Here is a 14,649-nt window from a genome sequence, read left to right as displayed (position 1 = left end):
AGTATAGATGTGCAAACACCGTGAAGCCTGCTAAACGTCGAACTCCAAATTTGTGGTAACTAAAGAACTTATGAGAAAAACGGGTAAATCTTCAGTAATTCTTTCTCACGTTTCTTACTACTATAAAGCCATCAACTTAAATAGAGTGGGAATATGAAAACTTACAATAACGGTGAAAGTTAATCCTTTGAATAGGCATGGTAATGCCCATTAAGATGAAGTGGAATTTGCATCAAAATGTCGGGTATCACTGCTTACGTGATCAAAATTTGGCAGCTGCACTAATGGGTACTGCTGACCAATGATCATGAATCTACTGCATGTAATACAGTTTACATTTGAGTAAAAGACCACTAATCATACGTGGAAAAGTATAATGACACTGAGATATATGTATTTAATGAGAGACGTGCAGTGACCATTGACAAACGTAGAACTTGTAGTGTGAGAGGAGAAACTATCATAACTTGGGTCTGAAAGGAGCCAAGGATAGTAAGGCTCATCACTATTATAATTATGGAACTACATCCCGAATTCTTGGGCATCCTACTCCCACAATATATTTTAGGCATCACAGAGCCAGAGCCAATATTTGTGCCCGTAACAGTTTCATTTACCAATTAATGCCGCAAAGCTGCATCATCATCATCATCACGAAATGGTTCATCTGCTGCTTTGAAATTATTATAGTTATTTGTACTATCATTAAACTTTTCGGTGTTCACCCACAACATTGACCTCTCCCCAGAATGGGAAGACTGCGAAACATCAGCATTTCCTTTTGGTTCCTTTTGGTTTATGTCATTTTCCTGTCTTTCAAGGAGTTGAACCGAAACACCCAGAAGTGTTATTTGGAAAAAATATCCGTTCCTGCGTAAAACAGTATACAAACTAAAACAATCTAGAAGTCACCTTCGATCTTTGTTTGTAAAGTTAATTAATGTTTCAGCTATACTTAGATTTATAATGACGTGATAAAAAAAATGGAAGCAGGATATAGCCCTAATGAATATAGCCATTGCACCCCGGAATGATATGTTAGTATCGAAACTCTACAGAGCAATGGCAAAGAAACAAACCTTTTGTTCAAGGCACTGTTGCCGAGTCTTTTTGTTTCACCCTTTCTCTTCGGTTTATTTCGATCATCAATCTTCTTTGTTCGATTAGATAAGAAACCATTTCTTAGTAAATATTGTTGTATTGAAGTCTGATAGATCTTAATGCGACATATTAGGACTTGTTGGGTAACAGAGAGAGAGCCTCAAGCTTCTAGAATTCCTAGATGTATCTTTTTGAAACTGTTTGATTTCATTTTTTTTTGTTGAATGGTTGCCATGGTTAAATTCTTAAGATTGATCTGATCGTAGTACTTCGTGGTATTGTATTAGAGAGGCTTTGTATACATTATTATATTTCCGTCTCCTGACTTTGCCAAATAGGAAACGTAGTCACATTTTCCTAACATAGTCCCGACTTCTGTTCCAAGTTGAATTTGGTCTTTTTCCCTTAATACGGCTAGAATTCTAAATTTTATTTGGTTTCTTTTTTTCTTTCTCCTATGTTTTTAACCAATCAATCGCTACCAAGTGTCCTCACCAGAAGCTCATTTCACAAAATTCAAAAAAACTTTATTTCAGCCAATAGAAAGTGAAGATTTCCTCACCGTTCAACATGAAAGTTTTATTTGTCTAGGCCTTTAAGTCTTTAGATGTCATTATCACTACCAGGGATTTTACCATTTCTATTAACATAGACTACAGGTTTACTATCAGACCCTTCGTCAACTATATTACCACTACTAATAGATGATACCTGAGCTTTCATTTTCGCAGAATTATCACTAAGAGGAAGATGGTTACTTGGACTTTCAGTACCTTTTTCTTCTTGCTGGTTTTTGATCTTCTCGTTTTCCTTGTCCATATTCTGTGAGAAAACCAATCACTGCGATGGATGTTTTGGTCGCTAAAAATGTGTATTGTTCCTTATAAGTGGTACATTTAGGCCAAGCATTATGGGAGAGGGCATCCCTTTCCTATACCTCAAATAAAGGGAAGGTATATGACTCAAAAGGCAACCTCACTATGGTATGTTTTCATCCTTTCTCTACACTGCATGGAAACTTAGTTTCCGTGTGAATATTATTTTTTTTCCAAATTTTATTTGTACAGGTTTAGATAAATATATACTATGGGTAAAAAAAAATTGAAGAGAAAAAAATGCAAATATAATCGGAAATAAAGAGTTTTAGTGGAAATAAAACTGCTAAAAGTGAAAACCAAGAGTAAAAATAAAGTTTCTCAAACGCATACTGAGTATCCGTGTAAAATCACAAGGAAACTCAGTTTTCATGATTTTCCTTCCCTACTACCCGGATCAGATGTGATCCACCTTGTAGGGAAATGGAGGGATATCCCTACACAAGTGGGGATATGGGAGACCATAGTGATTGGCAATTCGGATTTTCCCTACATACGAGGGATAGGGAAGGGAAAAGGGGCACCATAGTGCTTGGCCTTAGGGTTCCCTAATCCTAGAAAGTTTGGCTTTGAGGACAAATCTTTTAAGTAGGAAATACCATTTAGTCCTAGAGATAGTATATTAGAGTTAGTTTGGTCCAGTTGACCCAATCAACTGTCTGTTTGGTCATTTTTTAAAATATATATTACTGTTCGGTCATAGAAATTATTGTTCGGTCCTAGATGACGTCATGTATGATGTAATTTTCGTTTCTTAGTGGCATAAATACCCTTTCGGATCCACATATATACAAAAAAGGAGTAGAAAATATCTTATTTTCAGATTCACTTTCTCTCTCTTCTTTAGTTTCAGATCTAGTTTTTTTCTTCTTCTCTCCAGTTCTTCCCTCTTCATCATCTGCAGATTCTCCATCAACTACACTCTCCACTCCTCAAAATTCTCATACCACCAAGGGTAAATCTGATATTTTCAAATCCAAAATGTACTTTTCCACCAAACATAAACTGCCAGATTCTTATCTCAAATCCTCTTTTCCACTCACTCCCACCTGCTTCTCTCAATCCATCAAAAATCCAAAGTGGGTCACTGCAATGCACAAGGAGTATAGAGCTTTACAATCTATTGGCACTTGGATTAAAATACCTCCTTGTCCTGGTCAAAATGTTGTGGGTTGCAAGTGGGTGTACAAATCAAGCAAAATCTTGATGGTTCTGTGAATACATTCAAGGCCAGACTTGTTACCAAAGGCTTCCATCAACAAGAGGGTTTAGACTATCATGAAACGTTTAGTCCAATTTCTAAGCCAAAAACTATTAGATTGGTTTTCTCATTAGTTGTTCAGTTCAACTGGAATCTAACTCAACTGGATATTAGCAATACACTTTTGCACAATGATCTTCAAGAGGAAGTATTTTTGACTCAACCTCTAGGTTTTATTGACAAGGCTCATCCTGAGTATGTATGCAAACTGCACAAATCATTATATGGTCTTAAGCAGGCTCCAAGGGCCTGGTATGCCAAATTACATGCTTCTATTCTTGCATTGGGTTTTCACACTTTATCAGCTGACACATCTTTGTTTGTACATAAACATGGCTCTATTCTCACTATTGTACTGGTGTATGTTGATGACATTTTTATCACTGGATCTTCTTCAGCTTTTTGTCAATCAATCATTGATTCTCTAAGATCCCAGTTAAGAAATCTTGGTACTGTGTACTACTTCTTAGGTCTTGAGGAGAAGAGGAATGCATTTGGTTTGTTTGTTTTTCAGATGAAATATGCTTTGGACTTATTGGATAAAACTCACCTTGTTGGTGCTAAGGAATGCTCTACTCCTGCTTCCACCAACACTAAACTCTCATATACTGATGACACTCCTCTCTCCAATCCAACTGAATTTAGATCTCTCGTTAGATCCCTACAATATCTCACTTGGACCAGACCTGAGATCAGTTTCGCCGTGAATCAAGTTTGCCAATTCATGCGCAAACCTACTACAGTTCACGTAGTTTCTCCAAAGAGAATTGTTAGATATATCAAAAGCACTTTGGATCATGGTCTTTTGTTCTCTAAAGGTCTTCAAACTTTAAAAGGATTTAGTCATGCAAATTGGGCTGGTATCTCTGATGATAGAAGATCTACTTATGCGTTCTGTATTTTCTTTGGTCACAATCCTATTTCATGGAGTTCAAAGAAGCAATCCACTGTTGCCAGATCAACTACTGAAGCTGAATACAGGGCCTCAGCTAACTCTGTTGCTGAAATTGTGTGGTTATGTCAACTACTTTATTTATCTTTATTCCTGCTCCACCCCATCTGCAATTGATGGAGTTTTTACAAGTGGTAAGTGAAAGGTTCGATTCTCGGACTATTTTAAAGGTTTGGTTTAAGAAAAATAAAAAAAAAACTAGTAAATTTTGATTTTCGTTACCAAGGAGATACGAATCTAAGGTTTGGATTCCACTACTTCTTATGATGTAAACTCAATAAATATACTTGGACATAATACTCCTAATTATCTCAAAGCAGTGTCGAACCCAATCTCATGCTTTGGTGAATATAAAATTACAAGCTCATTTTTTATGTCTTTCGTCGTTAATCTAAAGCCTAATTTTTCTTCGCTTATAAAAGATCGACCGCTGAAGACGATCCAAAACAGTTATTATGAAGTATACAAGAAGACAAAAATGTTATGCAACTAAAAAAATTTAATGGAGTAAATATTCCAAAGAAAATAATTATTAAGAATTACTCATAGAGAAATAGCTTCCCCCAAAACCCTAGAAAGTAATTTAGCTGCTCATATGAAGAAAATTGGAAGAAATTTGATTAATCATTGTATTAAAAATAATAAAAATTGCTTACAATGATTTTCGGTCGCTAATAACTCCAGTGATCAAAACAGTACAGTTACCAAAATTTTATTGCAAGTGTAACTGTAAACGATAAATACTACTTGTTGTTGAATATAAGACTACTTTCCGCGACTGTTTTTGAGTGTCTAATGTTCTTCGTTCTTCCTCTTCAATGGCAGCAGCAGAGAGGTTTGGTAACTCTCGATTCTCTGCTCCCTAGCCTCCCCTAACTATCCATCCCCCTTCTCTGTGGTCCGAGCAACCTTTATATACTCGACAGAGTCCTTCATTCTCTTTAATAACTTCGATTGATCTTCTTTCCATCTTGGGAATATTTTCACCCTTTACCGAATATACTTTCTTTCTATTCCTTCTCCACGTGTATGCTTGTGTTAGTCACATTCCCAACACCGTACAAATTGCAATATGCTTCTTATTTCCACACGAAAACATCAGCTGCATTCGGGACAGATAAATAAAAACCCGTGAACTGCCTTCTCCTCTGTTTTGCTTTGATTCGATGACTCATGCCTATTTTCTCGAATCTAAGAGGCTTACCATATATTTTTTGATGTAACAGGCCGGTCCGTATCCATTGGAGTGATTGAGTTTCACCCAAACTATTCAAACATCCAAACAGAACTTTTCCGGGGAAGAATAAACCCATGAATACCATTTTATTCAAACTCATGATTCAGCCAATTCTGGTTGGATCGAACAACTTTACCAACTCTGTTAGGCCCAAAGGAAGATGTCCAAATAATTACAGCCATTTAATCTCCCCAAAACGTCTTCAAATCACTAACCCTAGTTTCACTGTTTTGTTAATAGCTTTTCCTGCCAAATATTCAGAATTCAAACTGTTGAAGAAGGTTACCCCTTAACCAGCTGTTGGGGTGCCGATAACAATCAGGGTGTCCCTTAATAATTTGGGTTCCCCTTATCCATTCTCTGGGGTTCCTTTAATAATTCCTCCGGTGGGTGCAAATAACACTTTTTGAGCAAGTTTCTCCGCAAAAGATTATTTTTCCAAAAATACCTACAAAGACATAAAATACCAAAATAGGTACAAAAATGGGTACTAACAACATAGAAAATCGAGACTAAAATAGACACATAAATGCGTCTATCAAATACCCCCAAACTTATTATTTGCTAGTCCCCAAGCAAATCAAACTAAACTAATTTTAAAATATACAACTCCCTTTTGCTGAGGATACGATCACACTTAGCATGTATAACAAGCCTTTAAACCCCTAGGTGGCCCTAGTGGTCGAGTTATAGTGTCGGGAAGGTTTACCATAGGTGTACCCACAAAACCTTTTACTCCAGACCTTAGATACCTGTACAGAATTAAGGAACAACACTAAAGAATCTCCTTGGTTGGCATACTCTCATTGATCACAAGAGAAAGTACCCTGATGCGAATCGTAGTCATATATATAAGTGACAGAGTTCTATTCAGATAGTCGCACCATGAACATCAAAAATCGGAATCACACAAATGAATAGATTAAGAAGATGGATTATAGAGATAGATAGTTCAAAACGATGTTGTCTAAGGTCAATGGTGTTTCCCATATCTGTCTGAAGGCCTCCGCCAAGATGAACCTATGATCCTAATGGATTGAGATACTGGTCTGCACTAATATCAACACAGCTTGGTATATACAAGGGAACCAGCGGTCGATAATCTTAATTCTAGATCAACTCAACTGGCATATACAAGGGAACCAACGGTCGATTTTATTTAACAATAATAAACTTTTCATTTTTTTTTAACTGCATGATTTGATCTTTTGGATCCAAGCGCATGCTTCTTGTCAGCAGTTTACATGATAGTTCCCATGGATCCTGCATTCCACGCTTGTTTAGGCGACGGAGACATGGAAAACACACACATATTGCTATCCAAGTGTTAATTAACTTTGGTTTAACTACATGATTTGATCTTTTGGATCCAAGCGCATGTTTCTTGTCAGCAGGTTACATGATAGTTCCCATGGATCTTGCGTTCCACGCTTGTTTAGGCGACGGAGACAGGGAGAACACACATATATTGCGGAGACAGGGAGAACACACACATATTGCTATCCAAGTGTCAATTTTTTTTTGTTTGGATTATTTATTTATTCCGTTTGGTCTGATTGGTCTATTCTCTTATTTTAGTAACTCAATCGCTCTACTCCATCCCGACATTGGTAACAATTCGATGTGTGGGCTCCACCAAATCACTTAGAGAAACATATAATTTTTCAAATAAAATAAAATAAAATAAAAGAACGTAGTGTGATGATTCCATTTTAACACATGAACTCTGTATTTATGTGAATAAACTCTGTTATTGGGTTCCTCAACTCCTACAACCAAGATGGTTCCATCCACTTAGACTGCTTAGTGTCATCCTAAATTTGCATAAATTTCTAGGCTATGGAGTTTTATTTTATTTTATTTTTTATATTTTTTATTAAATTATTATTTTTTTATTAAAAAATAACTAAAAGTTTTCTATAACCCCTCAAACTTAAATCTAACATTGTCCTCAATGTTTCAAATTAAAGTGCAGTACCAAAAATATAAGTAACAAGAGGAATCAATAAATAGAGAAGTCAAAAACATAGTACCTGGATGAATCGTAACAATCTTTCCATGGGGAGCAAGAAAGAAAGAAAATAAAAACAAAAACAAACTAATGTACAACAGGGTCCTCCAGAGGGACCATGAAATCACCAAGTTTAGTATTTTCAACCAGACGTCGGTAGAATTAGTCACCATATAAAATCATATAGCAATAGTCGGAACCTATGTGGGTCATCATAATCGAATAAAGCTACCACAAATAAAAGGAATGCCAAGAAAATGGACAAACAAAGCACACCCTTATCTAGTTTCTTTTTTAAGACAACTACATCTAGTTGTGGTCGGGCTCAGGTTCAAGGGTCTGAATAAAATATTTTCATGGGCCATGTTTCCTCATTGGTAAGATCCGGAGGATCAGGTTGCAGAGTCTGGAAAAACTCAAATAAGAATTTAGAAGCACATAATAATAACCTGAATAATTGTGGATCCTCAAAGTCAATCAGATTTGACTCACATAGTTGACCATAATGGTGGTCATTCTTAAGTAAATGTGTCGACGATTTTAATTTCCTAAAATAATTAGGTTTAATTCTAAAAACTATATAATGACACATTTCAGATCGAGATACTCCCATATTTGGTAAATAAAATTTTGGTGGGACAACAAAGTCAATTATAGTATCATGGACCGGCTTAACCACATCAACCAGAGGATGGGTTTCTATCAACTGAGTTTCTTTCTGGAAATATTTAGGTTCAGGAAAACGTGCATAAAGATAATCTTTTAAGATGGTCGGGCACCTATGTCAAGTCCCGAATTAGGGACCTTTGTAAGAGTCAAAGGTAAACCACGGGGAGAATGATATTCACCCCCAAACATAGAATTGTCAATATCTTTGGATAAACTAGTCACAATTTCCTTAATTTCTAAATTATCATATTTAGAAAAATGGTCTTTTATTTCTTCTAGGTTGTAATCGTGTGGTTTTACATTTCTATAATCCTCAGAAGGAACTATTGTTTCCGAATCACTGGACTCTAAAACACTAGTCTTAGGATAAACTCTTTCCTCTAAGCCATCCTCGGCTTCATAATCACAATAATATACTACACCATCTAAAACAATGGTATCCCTAGTCAAATCCCTATCCTTTTGAATATGTGAATAATCATCAACATTATTAGGGTTTGAATTAGAAACAACACTATAATCATAAGGCTCAATTGGTATAACAATTTCCTCGTCACTATGACTATATATTTCAAATTCTTCATCGACACTATCCTCATCATCATAACAATACGAGGATGGTTGAACCTTGTCTAAACATGCAGTGTTTTCAAATCTAACCTCATCCTCTAAATTAGGTGAATAATTATATGTATTATCAAGGCTAAGATTGGAAACACTATTTTGGAATTCAAGTTCATTATGAGCAATATCCTTAGGTGCATATTGTTCCACATACTTATTAACGGTCTCACACATTCTATCCAGGATTATTCGATATTGACGCGCAGAGTGTAGTTTCATTGAACTTCTTAATTGATTCCTCTAAAGAAAGACTTGAATATTCATCACTACGTGATGTACCAGTCACTTGTTGAAACTGTTTGAGTGCATCTTCTAAGGAATTTTTTTTATATTCATTAGGAACTGGTGGTAATTGTTTGATTAAATCCTCTAAAGATGAGAACTCTCATTTTTTCATTATAATATTGCCCATTCGCCCATTCGTATGATTGGTGGACGTGCGAATAGTAATTGGGATCACCATGGTATGAACCATAACATTCAGAAGGTCAGTTGTGGTTCCAAGTACTATCCACACTACGGGCATAGTACGGATATTGTCCAATTTGAAATTCAGGTCAATATTCATTGTATTGGTTTTCATAATATCAATACGACATAATTTGTGCACATGCAAATGAAGGGTTCACTAATTTAGGTAAGCTTGGGTTACCTTTAACAATATATACCTACATTCAAAGACTGGTCAATGGTACGAGGGTAAGGCTTGTGGTGTTTCGGATGATAACGCCCAGAGGGTTCACCGTTCTAAACCACAAGTTTTCCTAAAATCGGTGCCGAAAGATGCAATTGGTGTGTGTGCACGTGTATTTTTTTTTTAAATAAAAATAAAATATTTACAGAAAATAAAAAGAATCCTAAATTAACTATGTACAAAGAAATAAAATAAAAATCTACAAATATCAATATTTACAGAAAAATGGAATATCTTTACTTACCTTTTTTGTTGTCCAGTTTTATTCTCCAATAAATGTCACATTAAACCTGCACACAAAAGCTAAAAAGATACCCAACGTAAAATCAAAGATAATTAAATAAAATAATTTCTAAACTACCAAAATATTTAGAAAAATAAATCTAAAACCTAACCTAAATATAAGTCCGCGTCGGCGGCACCAAAAACCGATGGAGTTTTTACAAGTGGTAAGTGGAAGGTTCGATTCTCGGACTATTTTAAAGGTTTGGTTTAAGAAAAATAAAAGAAAAACTAGTAAATTTTGATTTTCGTTACCAAGGAGAGACGAATCTAGGGTTTGGATTCCACTACTTCTTATGATGTAAACTCAATAAATATACTTGGACATAATACTACTAATTATCTCAAAGAAGTTTCGAACCCAATCTCATGCTTTGGTGAGCATAAAATTACAAGCTCATTTTTTATGACTTTCGTCGTTAATCTAAAGCCTAGTTTTCCTTCGCTTATAAAAGATCGACCGCTGAAGACGATCCAAAACAATTATTGTGAAACATACAAGAAGAGAAATTTTTTATGTAATTAAAAACATTTAATGGAGTAAATATGCCAAAGAAAATAATTATTAAGAATTACTCATAGAGAAATAACTTCCCCCAAAACTTTAGCTGCTCATATGAAGAACATTGGAAGAAATCTGATTAATCATTGTATTAAAAATAATAAAAATTGCTTACAACGATTTTCAGTCGCTAATGACTCCAGTGACCAAAGCAGTACAGTTACCAAAAGTTCATTGCAAGTGGAACTGTAAACGATAAATACTACTTGTTGTTGAATATAAGACTGCTTTCCGCGACTGTTTTTGAGTGTCTAATGTTTTTCGTTCTTCATCTTCAATGGCAGCAGCAGAGAGGTTTGGTAGCTCTCGATTCTCTTCTCCCTAGCCTCCCCTAACTCTCCACCCCCTTCTCTGTGGTCCGAGCAGCCTTTATATACTCGACAGAGTCCTTCAATCTCTGTAATAACTTCGATTGATCTTCTTTCCATCTTGGGAATATTTTCCCCCTTTACCGAATATACTTTCTTTCTATTCCTTCTCCACGCGTATGCTTTTGTTAGTCACATTCGCAACACCGTACAAATTGCAATATGCTTCTTATTTCCACACGAAAACATCAGCTGCACTCGGGACAGATAAAGAAAGACCCGTGAACTGCCTTCTCCTATGTTTTTCTTTGATTCGATGACTCAGGCCTATTTTCTCGAATCTAAGAGGCTTACCATATCTGTTTTGATGTAACATGCCGGTCCGTATCCATTGGAATGATTGAGTTTCACCCAAACTATTCAAACATCCAAACAGAATTTTTCTGGGGAAGAATAAGCCCGTGAATACCATTTTCTTCAAACTCATGACAGCCAATTCTGGTTTGATCGAATGGCGTTACCAACTCTGTTAGTCCCAAAGGAAGATGTCCAAATAATTACAGCCATTTAATCTCCCCAAAACGTCTTCAAATCACGAACACTAGTTTCACTGTTTTGATAATAGCTTTTCCGTCAAATATTCAGAATTCAAACTATTGAAGATGGTTACCTTTTAACCAGCTGCTGGGGTGCCGATAACAATCAGGGTGTCCCTTAGTAATTTGGGTTCCCCTTATCCATTCTCTGGGGTGCCTTTAATAATTCCTCTGGTGGGTGCAAATAACACTTTTTGAGCCAGTTTCTCCGCAAATGCTTATTTTTTCAAAAATACCTACAAAGACATAAAATACCAAAATAAGTACAAAAATGAGTACTAACAACATAGGAAATCGAGACTAAAATAGACATATAAATGCGTCTATCAGCAATGTGACAATATTAGTGCCTTATCTCTTGCATCAAATCCAGTCTTTTAGAGTAAAATGAAGCATATGGCACTGGATTTTGATTTTTTCAGAGAACTAGTTCAGGCTAAGACTTTGCAGGTCTCAATTGGTTGATATTTTTACTAAGGGACTGCATGGACCTCGTTTCTCCCTGTTGAAGGACAAGCTACAGGTTTTCAGCTATCATCATCTTGCAAAACCAGTACAGCTTGAGAGCGGGGGGGTGGGGGGTGGGTTTGGTAATTGACATATAATCGAGTATATGTTGTTTACACCTCTTTTACATGAGTCTGTTATCTTTTTTGTTTCTGTTATCTCTTCTATTAGACGCGTGTTTGTATTCTGTGGCCTATTTATCTGATTGTCAGTTGGTGGTTAAATACACCAACCTTGTGTGTCTGTAAACTGTGAAGAGATAATTTTCCATTTTCAATACTGTTAGAGCATAGCTCAGTTGAACCCACCAAGCGTTGGTATGTCAATTTTGGTTGTCATATTTTAGTGAACCAAAACTCATTTAAAGAGTCGCTTTATTATTTAATAGAGTCAACTTCGTATAGGTTAGCTATAAAGTTATTAGGATATGAGACATACAAGTATTACTCGAACACTTTAAGAATGTGAAGAAGGAAAGAGATACAACAACGACATCATCCTTCCTCTTGAGGTTAGTAATATTTTGACTTGAACTGTTTCATTTCTAACGTATCTTTCAAGTCGTGCTATATTGAAAACATAACTGCGAAGATGTGAATGATTATACTCTAGTTAGACGTAGTATTAAGTAATTATAATACGAAGTATAACGCCTATCTTTTGAACTTCGTATATAAGACATCGACATAATCGTATGAATGCTATTGTGATTATGTATGGGTATGGGTGAATATTTCGTCCTAGGAAACAATGTTTTACATTCGTTTAAAGGTAGTACATTCATAAACTTGTTTTGTGAATCGAAAGGGAAATCGCTAGGATTATTGGTATAGTTATTCATTGCAAATCTTTGGATTACCAATATGTGTGTTTAGTATAACCGCTCATAACTTGTTTATGTATCTCGGTAAAACTAATCACAATGCCTGACTTATGTATTGGTATGACTTTTATTAGTGAAACCAATCTTATGTAATCACCTGAGGTGGTATGATCATATTTGTAATTGGTGTGACCAATTCTAGTCATTGGGTAACCGATCCTAGTACTTGGTGTGACCGATCACAAGAGAATGTGTAATCGATCCTTGTAGTAGGTTAACAAGTCTTAGTAATTGGTGTAACCGATCCCATGACTTGTGCAACCGATTACAAGTAATACCATGAGATTGTGGTAACCGATCCTGGTACTTAGTTAACAAAGTTTTGGAAACTATTGTGACCGATCCTAGTATCCACATGGAGGTAAAACCAAAACCTGTGTTTGGTAGAACCGTTAAACCCATGATTGTTGATTTGATTTTTGATAAATCACATAGTTCTTGGAAATCAGATGAACCAATTCTAAACTTGTTTGGAAGTGTGAAAAATCGGTTCCAAGATTGTAAATATGAAAAGGATTTACAAAGTAAAGATGTCGACATACTTTGAACATGTGCTGTAATTCTTATCTATTATTGTTCAAAGATATTCCTTAATAACTAAAGGAGAATCCCGGATCGAAATAAATTGAGAATCTTTTAATTAAGGTTTTTAGTTTTATATGCTTTTAATTTCCAGCAATTAAATGCATATCTTTAGAAAATAAAAATTGGTATTGTGATTTTACGAATTGGAGATTTTCTATTGAGATTTCGGTCAATATTTGGACATAGCATTTATGAAAACCTATTTGGGCTTTTTTTGCATATCTTTGAGAATATTCGGTTTTGGAAATTCCTTGGTGTCCAAACTTCCTTGGTCTATAAATATTGAACTTTTCATTTCAAGCAAACTAATCCTCAGAGCCAGCAAAACTACCTAGTTGTGTTTTTATTGGTGGAGCAGTCTATTCGGAGAGGAAAGTACCCTAATTAGGCGAAATCTCTTACGACCGCTCGTTTTAAATACTTCTTTGGGATTGAGAAGCTCTACGAGTACCGTTGGTGGGAAACTAGATAATTGCAGTTTATTATTAGTTTTTAATTGATTTGATTGAATAATGGTTGTTGATATTTGATTGCACCTAGTTTGTTTATGCTTGAGTATCTTCTCTTCTGATATTAGATTCACTCAAACTAAATCGAAGTATCGACGGGGATCTTTAGACTGTTTGTAGATCTAAAGGCTTCTTGTGATAATCCATCGTTAACAGACTCCGTTATGTGTGTGATTGATCACAAGAGATTCAAGTTGTTTGTGTGCAGGTGTTTATTGAAGATCTAAGAAGATTTAAAGACAAATAAGATTTCTTATTTGAGTTCATAATCTTTGGTGTGCACAAAACTTGTTCGGCTGGTGATCCAACTATAATCGGTTTATCATTTGATAGATTGGATTGATTAGTTGCATAGATCGGCATCAGTATTTAGTATCTCGATCAGATCCTATTATTGATTGCATAGTCTAAACAATTACTTAGGTAATTGTTGAATAAATTGATCTATGAACCCGACAAAGGAGTTTATTGGGATAAACGGAAGAGCCTTTTGTTAAAATCATATCACGTTGTTTGAAAAAAGTTTTTACCGAAAAGATTTGTTGTTCCTTTATTGTTTGGAATACGAACCAAAGGAATTGTTCCAAGTACGTGAATTATTCCAAGTTGGAGGCGCAAGGATACACAAGGAACTAGGTGAACTATAGGTTAGTTGCTTGGTCTCAACTATACGAAGTTGGTTTAGATTTTTTATAGCGACTTAATTCTGAGAGTATTTAATTCTGGACAAGGTCCCGGGGTTTTTCTGCATTTGTGGTTTCCTCGTTAACAAAATCTTGTTGTGTCTTTTACTTTTCTATTTCCACAATTATAATTTTTTTTATTATAATTATAAGTAAAATACACAAACGTTAATTCCTAATTACTTGATAACAATCCTATAATGTTTGGTTAAGTCTGAACCTAATATCAAGTAATCATACTTCGTTATTGTATTGTCTCGATCTTGAATTTATAGTCAATCACACAAGTTATCTTGTTGTCGTATTGTCT

The sequence above is a fragment of the Papaver somniferum genome, chromosome 2 (genome assembly GCF_003573695.1).
Source record: "Papaver somniferum cultivar HN1 chromosome 2, ASM357369v1, whole genome shotgun sequence".
NCBI lineage: Eukaryota > Viridiplantae > Streptophyta > Magnoliopsida > Ranunculales > Papaveraceae > Papaver > Papaver somniferum.
Note: the sequence above shows the minus strand (reverse complement) of the source record.